General features: G+C 40.3%; 1 protein-coding gene and 1 long non-coding RNA gene across 6 annotated transcripts in view; one reads left to right on the forward strand and one right to left on the reverse strand.

The window, feature by feature from the left end:
* The window catches only part of LOC102470719 (uncharacterized), a 19142-nt gene extending 12290 nt beyond the window's left edge, over positions 1–6852 (reverse strand). Inside the window, exons 1-2 of the long non-coding RNA XR_335145.1 lie at positions 6665–6852; positions 4285–4327 (exon numbers count right to left, since the gene is read on the reverse strand). This is a non-coding gene — a long non-coding RNA (uncharacterized LOC102470719). The remainder of the gene's footprint in view (positions 1–4284; positions 4328–6664) is intronic.
* GLIS3 (GLIS family zinc finger 3) overlaps positions 1–16944 on the forward strand; it is a 550468-nt gene that overhangs the window by 392085 nt on the left and 141439 nt on the right. The window lies entirely within an intron of this gene.

Consider the following 16944-nt stretch of genomic DNA (forward strand, 5'->3'; position numbering starts at 1 on the left):
AGTAACTGGTCAGTAAAAAAAAAAAAAAAAAAAAAAAAAAAAAAAAAAAAAAAAAAAAAAAAATAAAGCCATAATCTTTTTTTTTTTTTGGAGAGGTTTTTTTTGTTATAGGGCGTGTGTGCTTCCTAGACAGACAGAGACATAGAGACAGAAAGCGAGAAATCACCCCCCAGTGGGAATGGTCACGCCGCAGTCCCTTTTCCTCCATTCTCTTCTCGGGATCTTGAGCACGCACGCACACGTGCCTGGCGTGAGTTTTAAGCCACTGGGTCCGGGACACGAACCACGGTCGACTACATGGGAGTCCAGTGACATAGCCATTACGCTAACTGCTGGTCCCCGGAAGTGATAATCATTTTGCAGCAGTGGTGTGAAGTTTATCAGTCCTGTTCAGGGCTTCCTTCAAAATCATCAGCAAATAAGAGGTGTAGTGAGCACTTGGTGTGTGTCAGGCATTGTTCTAGCCATCAGGGATTTATCAGTATCTAAGAAAGGTGAAGATAGCTGGTGAAGATAGCTGGTGAAGATATCTGCCCTCTTACTGCTTCTACACTAGCTAATGTCTAATAGAGCAGAGAGGACCACTGTTTTGTGTTTCAAACCCAGGTTTCCTGTTAAAAATGGAAATTCTGATTTATTAGACATTGGGGGTCTGGAATTCTGGATTTTTGCCAAATGTCAGGTAATACTGACACTGTGGTCTGAAGATGACACTTTGAGGAGATGGTTTTAACATACAGTGACAAGTATATGTATGATGGTCAGGGTTATATGAAGTTGTGGTGGTCTTCATACGCTTTGTCTCCCAATTCCCTTCATTTCCTGGGGTCCAAGTAACCAGCACAGAATGGGGGAGGATGTGTGGAGTTAGAAGCTGTCAGTCATTAGTCATCTCGTGGTACACCTGGATGAGGGAGATGTGCTATTCACTGCAAAGACGAACATAACTGATCTTGGAAGCAGCATCCTCCAGCAACTTCTTCCACTGTACTGATCTTCTTATCTTCATGTTTGGTGAGAGGTTAGGGAGCGTTTGTTTGTTTGTTTGTTTGTTTCCACTAATATTTTACAACTCTTTTCTAGAATCTTGATGATTAAGATAAAGAGTTTGGGACAGCAGTTGGCATGGTGGTTGAAGGGCTGGATTCCCACATGGCCAACCCCGGTTCAAGTCCCAGACCTGGCAGCTTGAAAATCATGCCAGGTACATGTACTTGTGTGCCCAAAATCCAGGGGGGGTGGAGCAGAAGGGGTTGTACCATGGCCATCCCTCCTGGGGGGTGATTTCTCACTTTCCCTCTCATTGTTTCTCTCTGTCTTTCCAGCAAGCATAGGTGCCCTATAGCAAAAAGCCTAAAAAAAAATCTTAAATTACAAGGGCTTTGTCATTGCCTGTTATAAATAATTTTAACAATATATTTTGTTAAGACAGTATTTGAAAAGATTCTGTTCTTGTCTCTTGTTCTTTTTGCATATTCTAGGATGACAGGTAAGGAATGTTCTAGACACAGGCATTCTTAGAAATATAGATACGTCATCTGTTGGATAATAATTGATTCTTGTTATATACCTGATAATATATTTGCTTAGTCATCTTCAGAAGATCAAATTTAATTAAACATGAAAAGTAACTAAAGTATAGAATATGTTATGGAATTTCTGGGAAATTAGGAAAAGAAAATTTTAAATAATAAGTAGAATTCTCTTTTATGGTTTTTTTTTTTTTTTGGTAGTTCCTTGACCTTTTGTCAAATGCAATCCAAAGAAAATGTAATTAATGCAAGTGTGTTTTATACACCCAGTAATAGATTTTTTTCATCGAAACATAACCTTTATAAGATGCTTCTGTTATTACTGGCTGTCAGGTGAAAATTAAATGAGCTTGTGCTGAGCTCCAGATTTATCTTTCTGTCTAGAAAAGGCTATGTGAGAGACTGAGGAGATACATCACATTCGCTGATGATTCTGTAAATTAGTCCCATCAATCTGTGATAAACATAATACATTCTCTCCTTGAAGCTAATGGCCGGGCCAGCAGTGCTTCTTTGCAACCCAGCACTTTCTCTGCGTCTGCTTAGAAAACACCTCCAGTTACTAGGAACTTCTACCAGTGACTGTACTACCACAGTTGTGTACTCAAAACATGTGCAACAGCCTGAAGCAGTTCACGCAGTCTCACAGATTGGAAAAAGTGTCCAATTTACCAGTGGGAGATGGTGTTCAGTTCATTGCAGCTTCTTGGCAATCAGATTCAGAAATGAATCTGAAAATTGACATAAGGGTAAATGAGTAGAAGGCCCTTCCATGTACTGTCTCCAAAAGGCATGTCTGTTTATACTTCCTGTACTAGAAACCATTGCCCATGAGGCCAGTTTGCCTTGGCCTCACCGTGGCATCACAGTGGCGACCCAGTCCAGCCCTGATGATACAGCTGTAGCATAGTGCTGGTTCCCAGATCAATGTGTGCACACGCAATTGTGATCCTGGCTGATTGGGAAAGGCCAGGAGGGGGATGGTGGCATGAGACCATGTTCTTCTTTCTCTCTCTCTTTCTCTTTATCTAGATCAACGTTTTTAAAATATAAGACTGCATTGGCAAATTTTGCTTTCCTTGCAATTCTTAACACTGATTAACATAGCAATCTCCTAACTGATCCCCTACACACACACACACACACACACACACACACACACACACATTGTGGGTGTTAAACTTAAGATCAAGAAAGGAGCCTCCATTCATCAGCAACTAATATTCCTCATATTTTCTCTCTGCATTGGAGATTGGTCCCAATAGCACAGAGCTGACTTGGACTCTATCTGAATCAAATGAAAATTAGGAAGTGAGATCCCACTTGGCTCAGGACCAAAAAGTTTCCTGATTCTGAGGATAGCTCAGATTTCACAGGGATGCGGAGTGTGGCCTGACATCTCATGAGACCACACAGCACATCTGTAGCAGGACCGGCGGTGCCGGAGGAGCGGTCCTCGCTTCAGGGTTGCAACATGCTCTCACTGCCAGTTTTGTTCAGAGCTCCAGAAGTGCAGGGGATGTGCGAACATGTCGAATTAATGAAAAACAAAGTTAAACATTTCAGAACCTGCAAATGGGTTCAATTCCAGAAATGAGCAAAGGTTTGGGAAGAGCCTTATTTTTTTTAGCAAGGTTTATTCATCCTCCATAGACACAAAAATAAGTCTTTCAAAGAACATGAATATTTGAGGCACTTGGCAACACGCAAGCTCTGGCAACCTCTCCCTTATTTATACCATGTAATTATACTTGCCTTTATATGTATGTCCTTTTCATTACTGAGCCGAACATGGTCTTTTGTTAAATCCCAGTTATTGATTAGCACTGGCATCTCTGAAATGTGGCTTTTTATACATCAATAAATCCCTTTCTCCCCCTTCTTAAATCACAGCAGATCTTGTTGGACATTTGGGGAGAAAACAACTTAAAATTCACATCCAAATCTTGGCTGCCAATTCAGGACTTTGTTACTCTGCAATTTGCCAAGTTTTTAGCTTACTCCTCACTGAAAGTGCAGGGGGTGGGGGTGGGGGATCCCTGTTGCCAGAGTGAAAACCGAGTGACATCATTAGAAAGTAGCTAATCTGTAACTCCCATGAAGTGATGGCTTATGTATTCCCCATTTTTCTCATTTCTCCCCTTTTTACTGTTTTTCAACCCATCCTGTAGTCTCTTCTCAAATGAAAAGCAAACCAAAAAACTGCCCAAAGGCATGACATCAGTGAGGAACTATGGGCCTACAGATCTGTTTGAATAAATATAAGTAAACAACCAAAGACTTGGCCTTTTTTCAAGAGATATAATTCTTTTGCCAGTGGTACACGTACAGTGTTAATTTTCATTAGGGAACTGGGACCCCTTTTAGAAAGAGAAAATTAATATTGCTGGGGAAGAAACTAGTAAGGTGTGAGTGTGAGCATTTGGTATTTCTACTGTTACTTTATATATTGTCATTGCATCTAATCTATAATGCCACCAAGAAAATGCAGTTGCAGCTGATTATTTCAAACTCAGTTTGTAGGGCCGAATCTTGTTAGGGGAAAAGAGTGAAAGTTCTTTGATAATGTAATTTTCACATGTGATGTTTCTATCAAGATACATTGAGATCATGATTAACTTTTTATTTGAGGGAGTTTTATTAGTTCAAGTATTAAATGGTACCCTTGAGCCTGAAAGTGTTAATGAAACTTTTCCTGATGCCTGATTGCCGGATCCCCTCATTCTTTTGAAATTAATAGACTTGTTCTTACCTTTGTCTGAGTGTGCAGAGATTTGCATGCAGACGTACAAAACCTGCCAAATCGAGCAAATGGTTGGTAACTATTCTCAGTATGGGTGAGCCCACAAAGTACTGTTTCAGAACGGGACGCTGTTTCCTCACAGCAAGTTTCCTTCTTCCTCTCAAATGTTGGCAACCTTAATTTTGGAATATTTTTGCATTTACAATCAAGACACTCTCAAAGAATGTTATTCTGACTGGCTTATTAGAGACCCATGATTTATGGCATGTTTAATTCCACCTGACTGCCATTGGGTGGTTGCATGGAGAGAACATGTAATATATTCGGATTTTCTCAAAGCCAGGGAACAGCATATTTTAGTCACAAATCAGATGCAAGCCTGTATTTCAAGCATTTCTTCATTTTACTTGTTTGTTTGTTTATTGTAGTAGCAGGATGATCACTACATGGGTTTGGTGACCTGTGTCACTTAGGGGATACTGTTACCTCATCTTCTGGGGTCAGAAAGCCATTATAAGCCATACAGCAAGAGCACAGTGGGTTCTGATGAGCCATTTACTTTCTTGTAATGCAAGAGCCTATTTAGGGTGATCCTTGTGTTGCTGTCAGAGCAATGAGGGTCAGCAGTTGTGGTGACAAATTAGTTTTGACAAGCTTAATGACCCTGAAGAAGAAAAGTCTGTGGCTCTGATAGCAACTGAGGAATAATGGGTGAGCTCAGCCAAATGGGGAATGTGTTAAAATTCCCCAATTCTCTATGGCAGGCCAATTACACCATTCAGCAAAAGGGTGGAAGGTTGCCATCCGCTTCTTTAGCCTTACAAAAGCATCAGCAGGCTATATTTCAATCAATTGAATCTGGTTTGGCGGGATATCAGGACATTGGGAAAAAAAAAAAAAAAAACTAGATCTTTCAAACTATGCTCACATGGAGAACTTGGGCAAAGAGCAAAATGAGAATTTGTGAAGGCACTGGTAGATGGTGCTGACCTCACTGTTAGTGAATCCTCTTGGTTTCCTGAGGACTAGTTTTCCCTTGTTTGCTCAGGGTGGGTAGGCCCTGTGACCAACTGTAAGTTGATTAGAGTACATGATGAATAAATGAACACCAATGACCAGTCCACCAAAACACAATCTTTTCATTAACTCATTCAATGAAAAACTTACTGTTCCAGGCACATGTGTGTGCGTGTCCAAGATCCCGAGAGGAGAATGGAGGAGAAGGGATTGCGGCATGGCCATCCTCTATGGGGGTGATTTCTCACACTCTGTCTCTCTGTCTCTCTCTGTCTTTCTGGCAAGTACATGAGCCCTATAGCAAAAACCTCTCCAAAAAAGAAAAAAAAAATACTTACTGGGACTTACTGTGTGCCAAGAGGGAGAAAGATGAACCAAGCAAAAGAACCGTGCCTGCGTGGGGCTAGGCAGCAGTAATAGGCAAGCAGTAAGTAAACCAGATGATTCTGGATAGTGGCAGGTGCTACAGAAGAAATAAACAGGGAATGTGGTGCACGTATTTATTAGCAAGGCTTGCCATCACAAAGTACCACAAACTGGATGGCTTAACTAACAGAAATGTATTGTCTCACAATTTTGGAGACTGCAAGTCCAAAATCAAGGCATTGGCAGAGTTTGTTTCAGCTAAGGGCTGTGAGGAAGAATCTGTTCCAGACTCCTCTCTTTAGCTAATAGATGGCCATTTTCACATTCACACAGTGTTCTCCTATATTTTCACATCATCATCTCTTTGTGTATACCTCTGCATTCGAATTTCTTGTTTTTATATAGATACCAGACATTTGGCTTAGTGTCCATCCTAATAACCTCATTTTAACATGGTTACCCCTGTAAAGACCTCACTCTGACACAGTGTGAAGTACTGGCAGGTAGGATTGCAACACATAAATTTGGGAGTAACACAATTCAACCCAGAACTCAGAGAGACTGTCTAAGAGGAGGAGGTGGGAGAAGTCTTTCAGGAAATCGTGGTGGAACCGAAGTCTGAGAAGAAACCGTTCTGAGAAGAGTCAGAGACCGTGTTTGGGAGAGGAAATGGCATGCAAAAGACCCTAACGTGGGAAGGGCATCATGTGTTTTATTTAGGAAGTGTACCTAGAATATTTGTGAGGACAGTGGAAGGGATGAAGTCAGAGATATGGCAGAGACCAGATCACATGGGCCTTGTTGGCCAACAGTGAAGAGGGATTTGCATTTTATTCTAAATTCTGTGGAAGCTGGTGGAATATTTTAATTAGGGGATTTATATGTCCTCATTTTCATTTTAAAGCTGTCTTGGTCTTTTCAGGCTGCTATAACAAAATACCTTATACTGGGGGCAGGCTACCTTATATTGGGGGCAGGCTATAAACAACAGAAATTTATTTCTCACAGTTCTAGAAGCTGAGAAGTCCAAAATAAAAGCACTGGCAGATTTGACGTTTGGTGGGGACCCGCTTCTAGCTGTCATGTGTTTTTTCTGTGTCCTCTCATGGTAGAAGAAGCTAACTAGCTCTCCAAGGTCACTTTTACAAGGGCCTTCATTTCATTCATGAGACCCCCACCTTTATGACATAATCACCTCCCCAAAGCCCCACCTCCTAAAACCATCACTTATAGATTAAGATTTCAAAATGTGCATTTGGGAGGGAGGGACACAGAACACAGCAAAAGCCCCTATCTACAGACTAGCTACTGAAACAAAACAAAACATCAGGTGTAGAGTGGGGTTCACGGCTTTCCTACAGTCTTCACTGCAGCCTGACCCAGACCTTTAACCCTCTATTTAACCACCAGGGAACGGCTCTTGCAGCTTGCTCCCACATGTTACCTATTTTCCCACCTGAAGCTTGACCAATATTATTTCCTCAGCCTGGATGTCCCTACATGATTTACTCAGTACTTGAGACTCCTAGTCATATCTTGACACCCGTGTCAGAAGTTACTTTCTTTACGATATTGTCTAGATTCACGCAGTCTCTGTTTTTGCTTTTGTCTTTGATTATATCACATTGAATTGCATCTGTTTGCATATGTGCCCACATAGCCAATTATTTGTGAGTTTTCTGAGGGCAAGGACTCTATCCCATTCTTCACATGCTGAGATTTTACCATAGTATCTAGCCTAGAGTGAAACCCAACACCTGTTTATTGACTAAATGAACAATGAAATGAAATCTTAAGGCAGAGCCCTGTGCTTAAGAAGAGAAGCTTCTTGGGGTCAGCCGGTGGTGTGGTGATTGGAGCACTGGACTCCTACGTGGCCAGCTGTGATTTAAGTCCCAGACCTGGTGGCTTGAAAATCACACTGGTCACTTGTGTGTAAGTGTCCAAGATCCCAGGCAGAGAATCGAGGAGAAGGGATTTCAATGTGGCCATCCCTCCTGGGGGGTGATTACTCACTTTCCTGCTGTCCCTCTCTGTCTGTCCTTGGTGAGTGCATGTGCCCTATGTCAAAATTCTTTAAAAAAAAAAAAAGGTAAATTTATTAAGGACTCTCAGGATAACAGGGTAGAAGGAAGAGAAAGAGGGCTCTGTTGGCACACCATTCTTAGTCCAGTCCCTACTACATTTACTTTTAGGCATTATTGCTTGCCTTTTTTGAGTTTCCAATCCTTCACTAGTAAAATGAGCCTCATGACTCACAACAATTTTTTTAGAATTAATTTAGGAAAACTTTCTGATTTTACCTGGCCTGTGGCCTAGTTTCTACTAGATGCTCAATAAAATGGTGCTTTCTTTCTCTTCTCATTTACAGAGAGCCTTATTGTTGCTACACATAGTGGGGGAAAGCACATGAAACTCTGAATTGAGTTGTTGTTCTCATAAGGGCTTGGTGGTTGCATATGACAGACATTTACTTCCAAAATATGCTTCCAGGATACTGAGGGAGTAGAGGCAATGTTGCAACATTCTGGGAGAAAATCAGGGCTTTGGGTGACTGAAGGAATCACAGCCTTCCATTACCAATCAACTTTTTATGAAGAACTTTAAGAGTGTAGCATTTGCTACCCCTGAGTTCCCACACTGAAGGTCTGATTCATGAGCTGTGATGATCCCTTTGTCTGAGGCCTCATTTCTCATTCCCAAGAGGCTGCTTGGTTTGCCCCATGGTCACTTCAGGAAGAACATTTTGCACAGTCTTGCAACATTCACGGTGTGAGTCTTTGTGTGGACCTGATCAGATGATGTAAATGCTTAATTTTTAAGACAAAAGGAAAAACATTAAGAAGCTTTTTCCTTTGTGCATCTAAGCTGGACTGGGAATGAGAATTAAAGAAACCTCACCAAGAAGCCTGTCAGTGCAGATTTCTTTCTGTGTTTTCTAGAGTCGTAGTATATGTATATGCCTAACAGCAAGGTTTTTAAATATGGCTTCTATTTAAAATCACATTCTCTAGCATTGCCTCTGGGATGAGGATCTAATTTTCGATGTCAGTACTGCCCTGGTGGTATATCCTTAGGGCTGCCTGATAAGTCCCTTGGCTGACATGTCTGCAATATGCAAATTCCATCTCCGGGTTCATCTCACAACTCCCTGTAGTTGGAGTCTTTGTTCCTTCTGCACACAGTCTCATGCCTTCTCTTCACTGCCACCTCAATAGCAACTTTTAAAATCTTCTTTTTGAATGTGCTAATTATAAAGGTGAAAGCAAAGACATTAATTGGCTAGGCAGCCAAACTGGGGAAGTGTTATTCAATCCAAATACATTGATTACTGCATAAACAAGAACAGGTTTAATGTGTAGGCAGTGTAAAACACTCTCAGGAAAGGGCTCCAAACCCACTGCTTGATGATTATTTTATCCTGTTTTCCATTTGAGACCCCTAGGCCACACCTTCAAAGAGGGAACAGATATATAGATATGGAGGCACTTTGAGATTTTCTTCCCGTACTGTGGCACCATGGGAGGCAGGTGGCTTAGAGGCCTAGTGAAGATTTTTCAGGTTTGAGCTCCAACTGCTTATGCCATGCTGCGAGTTCCAGGGCAGGTTCTCCAGGACACTTCTTAGACGATTTGCCAGGGAAGATGGGGGAGGTTAATCAGCTTGGGGCTGCAAGTGAAGATTGTTCTTGTTATTGATGTGCCTGGCAGTTGAGGCAGAAACGTGCCCCTTTTGGAGGAGCTCTCACCATGTCAGGGAAGCTGCAGAAGAAAAAGCAAGATAAAGACTAAACACCCCAAGTTATTAAAGCCTGATCAGCTCTCTCATGTACACGGCCGTTGTTGTAATGCGGTTACTGTTGAGGGATTATTCAAGTTGGCTCAAGGAGGAAGCTACTTTGGTAATGAAAGGAGAGAAAAAAATACAACTGGCCCATGGGATCAAAAGGAGAGAGAGAAAAAAATGTAATGTCTTTTGGTGTGCCCTAAAGCTGAGAGTTAGATCCAGTGTGTAGAGTTACTTAAGAATGAGCTGAGTATCAGAATGATGTGTCCAAGCCCTTTGGCTTTCTGGGAAAGGCATTTATTTGACCAGCCAAAAATATTCCACTCGAGGATTGGGTCTCTACAGAATTAGACAAAGGGCATCAAAGCCTGTTCCATGGTGATCTGAAGGCTTCTGTCCAGGACGTTTCTGTTGATTTGGATACCATCAACAGTCTCAAACCCATGGCGGTTGGTTGTAACATTTTAATAGCCAGCCTGGATTTCTGGCAGGCTTTTGTTTAGTTTATTTTTCTCTAAGCTTGAGACTTAAGGAATTGAAATTTGAGAGCATTGCTGTGTCTTGGAACTTAAAATTTAACCATTGGAGGCTTTTTCCCCCCTTTCAACTAATGCGTTGGAAAATGAACTTTAACTTTTACAAATAAATGGTGGTGGTTTTCTCATGGACAGTGTAAGCAGGTGGTTTGATAAGAGTCAAAGAAGCCTTTTCTTTTTTTCTTCTTTTCTTGGGGGAGGATGTGGATTGTGGGGGGAATATTTGTGGGAGAAAACAGACCATGGTATGCTTCTAGCCACTGACTTGCATGCATACACTAACTAATTCATTCAGTTTCCTTGTCTTTCCTTTAACTGTCATTAAAGGGAGACTTTTATTTCCTAATTGTATCAACACCTTTCTTTTTCTAGAGTTTGCTTCTTTTATTTTATTTTTTTTTAATTGTATATTTCATTTATTTATTATTATTATTTTTTAATTTGACCAGAGAAAGAGAGAGAGAGAAAGAGAAAGTGAGAAAGGAAGCTGCCAGATCTGAGATTCAAACTGTGGATGATCATGTTGAAGTCCAGCACTTTAACCACCATGCCACCTGCCAGCCCCTGAAGTTCGCTTCTTTATACTTGATCTCTTAAGTAACAAAACTTAGTATGAGGATTTCTGAAGAGTTCATTATATCACTTAATCACGAGGTGAAATATACTTGACTGTAATTTATCAGTTATTGTTAACTATAATTTATCAATTCTTTTTTCCTTTTGAATCTCTAAATGCCAGGAGAGAAAATTAATCTAACATTTTCATACATTTTATGCCCGACTCTTCACAGCCCAATTTGGTAAGAATCTGTTTCATGATCCTGGAAGCATCCAGGATATTTCCTTTTCTTTAATACAGTGCCAACCATAACTGCTTCTTATGACCTCTCATTCATTGGTATGATGCTTTGAAGTTTGTGAAATATCATATACGCTATTTCTTTGAGCTTCACAATAGCCTCTTGAAGCAGGCCATTCTTAGTGGCAGAAATTCCTTCTCAGGCACCAGGATGGAACATCCTGTCTTCCATGGAATTCAAGTTTAGGGTTTTGGTTTGTTGGTCTCTCTCTCTTTTTCTTTTTTTTTCTCTCTCTCTCTCTCTCAATCACTCAGTCAATTAACAAATAGAACAGGTCCGTAGCTAACTTGACAAATCCTGATTGAAACCTAAAGGAGGCAAGCAAACACCAATCTTCAAGGGTGTAGTTGCTGAAGATATAAACACTTGGTTTTCTCTCATTGGTCTTCCCTGGCTACTTCCCTGAGAGGCTATACCTTTGTGACATCTCTTCAACTTGCAACTCTGTTTCTTGGGTAACCTACATTGGACATAAATACTAACTTCAGCTATTTATGCCTTTTCTCACTAGCCTGTCCTCCTGTCCCCTCCTCATTGTGTATTCTCTTGCTTTTGCAGAACTTCTGCTCACCAGGTGGGTCTTTTTGAGCTTGCATGTCTCTTTTATTTATTTATTTTTGCCCACAGGCTTATTCCATGTGCACCATTGTCTGAATTGTCATGAATTTTGAATTTAATTCCTGATTGTCAAAGGCATGTTTTCAGCTGAACAAACCAAATGAAGTAAAAAGCTTCAGCCCCCTTTTTCTTTATTCTCATTACTCATCCCAGCAGGGAGGATGAGTAAAGAATGCATCCTCTAGATCCTGAAAGAATTTCTAATATTCATTCTTTCTCCATAAGATACAGAGCTTAATCCTTTCTTTAGACATTTTCTTTTTTTCTAAATAAACAGGCCCTAATTGGAAAAAGCTGAGAGAGCTAAGCAGAAAAGAATAGAAAACATTTACTGAGCTTGGAAGTGCATATTGAATACTGCAGGAAATTTGCATATGGATTACTTGGTGAAAAAATAGAAACATTCTCAGCCCATTAGTTACTGTGATGGACTCCCACCGACTAAAATCCAAGTACTTTTGCCTTGTTTTCTCCAACTGTTCTTTTCTGTAATCATTTCTCTTTGACCACAGGGCACCTATTCTGTTACTGCACTTTGTACAAAATAAGGAATGTAGCTGTGCCTAGAATGTGAGCAGGCTAGCCCTGACTTAATCCTGAACATTGCGCCATTATTCCTCAACTTTGGCGAGAGGACTGCTGCTTTATCAGAGGCGCTTCTAAGTCACATTTTCAGCTCTATAGTGGTACTTGACAAGCCATAGATTCTGCCTTGTGCCTCAGTTTCTCTAAATGCAAAATAGAGGGCCACGTTTAACAGTGCTAATGGAGATGGGAGGGGGGATATCAATGAATATTTATAAAAGTAAATTGAGTCTCTGGAATATAAGATCCCACAGAAATTGAAAGCATAATTAAGGTAGGGAGAACAGATTAGTGTTAAATATATGTGTGAAACACATTTTACATTTCCTTCCAACAAAGGCTGAATTTAATTTACTTTAAGTGAGGGGGAGAAAAAAGGGGGAAAAAAGTGGTATTGTGAATTAGGATGCTAAATTTGGATTTTGATATGTTGATTGGTGTACTACAGACATAAAACCACATGTTGACTTTTTTAGCAAATGCATGTGTGTATGTCTATGTGTGTCTAAGGTGGAAGAGGGATATATATATAAAATGAACACATCTAATTATCATTGGCAATAATCCTCCAGGCGAGCTGACAGCAAGTAGTAGCGAAAGAATTGTTGTCAACAAAGTATTTTAAACTATTTACTTTTAAATCCATAGAAAAGTCATTAAACATGGATCTGCTCTTTGCATTATGGTATGAGGCAAGACCATTTGTGTAAAATGACACTCAGATATTGTCTGCAGGAAACATCTATATCATTGCATCATTGTTTAAGGAAACAGCTCAAAACTTCATCACTTTACAAAGGAATTATTGAATATTAAGAGTAGAAATCACTGTAAAGTTTTAAATATCAATATCCATCTGCTCATTTCACGCTGGTCACAATGACTTGGAAACTGTTGGGCAGAAAAATCTATGCAATATAGATCCGATAAGTCGAAAGAAATCCTCATAGATAAGGAGGACCCTCTGTATATGATAAATACATAAGTGATGCATATGCACTAATTTCTCTAGAAAACTAAACACTAATATTCTCAAAAGATTTTATCATACAAAGGATGCTCTATAGAAAATCCAGGCTCACTTCTCCCCCCCATACCAGTCAAATTCTCTTGATGCAAGTGAATTTTTCATTGGAGTAATAAAGACATGGATAAATTTTCTGGTGAGAGGCAGAATTCACCAGAGAATATAGAAAAGGGTGGGGGAGAAGGTCTTCAAAAATTTTGTGGAAATACAATTATGAAAAAAACTATGCATGGATTTCAAAAACTTTCCCATCAAAATAAGCATGTACAGTTTTGGAATTAAGTCTCTCTATATGTAGTGCAGACCCCCAAGTCCCAGAAAAGAAAAATAAAAAGATCACCTTTCATTTCCCCCAAGAAAATATCCATACAAATATCTGAATTAGGGACTACCTAAGTAATAGTCACTAAATATATGTGTATATATATATACACATATATTTTTTAGTGAAAGATAAATAAGATTCCTATATGGGAAAGCTCTATTTGGATTGTCAATTAGATCCTGTAGGACCTTACTATACAAAATGTGGCAGTATCATCTGCATCACTTGGGAGTATTTTAGAAATGTAGAATGGGCCAGCAAGTGGCATAGAGGTTAAGGCTCTGGGTTCCCACATGGCCAACAGCAGTTCAAGCCCAGAACCGGTAGCTCGAAAACCACAGTGGTTTTGTGTGTGGCTTGCCCAAAATTTTGAGAGGAGAATGGAAAAGAAGGGATTGCAGCCAGCCGTCCCCGGTCCCCCACAACTCCTCCTGCCACCTGGGTGGGGGTGATTTCTCACTTTCTGTCTCTCTCTTTCTCTCTCTCTGGCTCTCTGCAGCAGGACATGCACCCTATGGCAAAAACCTAGGAAAAAATAAAAAGAAAGAAAAATAAAAAGAAATGCAGAATCTAGGCCCCACTCAGACCTGCTAAACCCTTCTGGATAAATTGCTGTTTCAAATCTTAGGTCCTATCTCCATGGCAAGTGTCAGGTACTGTGCTGGACTTAGAAACAGAAGGATGAACAAGATAGATGCAGGATTCAGGAGATAGCCAAGAAACGGATGATTACTGAAAGGTTTATTTAATGCCTAATGGGTAAAGAATTAGGAAAGAAAAAATACAATGTACAAAGAAAGTACAAATTAAGTGAGTCTGGTAAGGTCTGGTCAAGTCACAGAACCCTAGAGATACATTGGGTGGTACTGCCCCTTCATGGCTTTAGGTCCAGATGGACCATCAATAGGCAGAAGGGCACCAAGGTAAATTGCAAGCTCCTAGTACTAAGATGGTTTAGAAAGAAACTAATGTTATTTAATTAACTTTTTCCCCCTAATTTTTTAAAAAACTTATTATGTATTTCTTTGAGAGTGAGAGAAAGATAGGCAGAGAGACAGTACGCCTGACCAGGGTCTTGGTTCTGTGATTCATCCCCAATCCCAGCCAGCCGAGACCATGGGCCCTTGTATGCTTAGGAAGGTCCCTGTGTTGAACCAGCAACCTTTCCATTAGAGTCTGCCTCACAGAGCATCACCTGTTACTGCTGTGCCACTGCCCTTCCCCTAAACATTTTTGTTGGCCAGATGATTTTATTTTTGAGGTACCAAAGGCTTACATCGTTAGTTCATATTAGAAAAATAATAAACACCACAAGTCCAGGAAGTATGCAAACAAAAGCTCTAAGATCTGTTTTGTTGATTGTCATTCTCCAAATCTTGGTCTGTGTGGTGAGGAAACTTGCAGTTTTCTTGCCCTCTTTCCTTCACCGTGGTTGTCTTACAGTCTCTGCAGAGTGCCAGGGATCACTCAGTCCAGATCTGTCTTTATGTGTCTTCAGCTCACCTCAGATCTTCCAGAAAGGTCAGGGTGGCTGTGTGTGTGATTTTTCCCAATGCTTTTTCCTCTCCTTCTCTCTTTCCTTCTCTTTTCCTGTTGAGGTTGCTTTTCCATCTCAGTCATTTCAAGTCTGAATTTGATTTGCATATCTAAACTGCTAATTATACCAATTACTTGCAGTGCTTCTGCGTTCTAAAAAGGCGTCTGAAACTGACCCTTTTTATTAAAGTCAGTGTCAGTTCGCCCTGAAATTTGGAGCTATGGAGACCGGTCCTTTTTCTTTTTTTTTTTCTTCTTCTTCTTTTTTTTTTTCTCCTTATAAATATATTTTTTAAAGGCCAGCTGCCAAAGACCATAGTTCTCAGGTCTCAAGTGCTCATGTTTCTGGTCATGTTTTTCTGTAGTCCAGCATACATTCTTTAACTAAATACTACTCTGAAAGATCAAAAGGAGTGCTCCCTGCTTTCAGTTTGTTCTTGGCTGTAGCTCATGGATTGCTTGCTTGCTTTCTTTTTCTTAATTTATGAAAAGCTTTCTTTTCCTTCAGAAGAACAAGTGGCTTTGTGGATCATAAAGAGATCATTAGCTTTTACTAATACAGTATGTTCTTAAGTTGCTTTACTACCACGTCCTTTCAGTATTATTTACTGTGCAGCTGAAATAATTGGGCTTTGAATTTTTAGATTACCATAAAGCAAGACCTATTGTCACTTATCGCTGGGTGTAATTGCACCATATGTATTTAGTGAAGCTATTTATTCATCTCCCTAGTGGATAACTTTGTCAAAATGAGTTGAGATATTTCTGTGTGTGCAGTTGGAATCTAGAAAACATGCATTTCATGTAGCACTGAGAAATTACAGAGGACTTCACAAAGAGACCTGAAGCTCTGTGCTTTAAGTTCTACTCATCTTTTCTTATTCCCCATTGTTAGAATGAGTGCCGTTCCAATGAGTAGACAGTTATTCTGAGTGAATTTTAAGAAGCATAGTGTTAAAAAGAGAAAGCGAAGGAAAGATAGTGTTTTAATATGAATAACTTGCATTTTAATTTTTAATAAGTCATGTGTCTACTATTTAATAAACCTAGTAGCTTACTGTGCACACTACCGTGCCATGAAAAGGACATGATTGGTCCCTGTCCTGCTGGAGTTCACATTCTGTGAGCATGTTATAAGGGCATGTGTATGGAAGACTGAACTTCACCTTGGGGACAGAGAGTGCTTTCCTGGAAAAGAAATATCTCCACTCAGCTCTGAAAGATGGATAGGATTTAATCAAGCAAATAGGAGGAAAACATTTTTTTCCAGGCAAAGAAAATAGCATGTGCAAATACCCCGAGGTGAGAAAAGCATGGTGCCTTTGTAGAGCAGAAACTGAGAGAGCAAGGAGGAAGGAAGGAGAAGTAAGAATGAGACTGAAGAAGGAGGTAGGAGACATGTCAAGGAAGACTTTGGGAGCCATGACAAAGCTTTGGGCTTTTTATGAAAATCAAAGGGAAACTTTTGACGAAATTGACACAAGGAAGTGATGTGGTTAGAGTCCTAGTTTTTGAAAGTTGATTCTGTAACAATGTGGTCACTAGTGAATGGAAGAGATCATCGAAGTAGACCAGGTAGGAGATGATGGTGACTCAAGCCTCAGGAATGTTGGATTTTTATGGAAAAAAGTACTTATGTTTGAGAGATACTTGAGAATTTAGAGATGAGAGGTAGGTGTATGAGTGAAGGAGACATTAAGGATGACTTTCAGTCTCTGGGGCTGTATTGCTGGGTTAATAGAGAACATGGAGTGAAAATCCTGTTTTGGGGGAAAAGGTCATTGTTATGTGTTGGGATGTTTCCGTTAAGGTGCCTATGACCACTCAGTAAAGAGATATTGAATAGGCAGAGGAGCCCCAGAAGAGAGATCTAGAGTGTAATAATGAAGGGACCGGCAAGTGGCATGGTGGTTAAGAGTGCTGGGCTCCCACGTGGCTGACCATGGTTCGAGTCCCAGACCTGGTGGCTTGCTTCTTCTCTCTCTCTCTCTCTCCCCCCATTTCCCTCCCTCC

Source organism: Tupaia chinensis, unplaced genomic scaffold (genome assembly GCF_000334495.1).
Source record: "Tupaia chinensis unplaced genomic scaffold, TupChi_1.0 Scaffold000354_1, whole genome shotgun sequence".
Classification (NCBI taxonomy): Eukaryota; Metazoa; Chordata; class Mammalia; order Scandentia; family Tupaiidae; genus Tupaia; species Tupaia belangeri.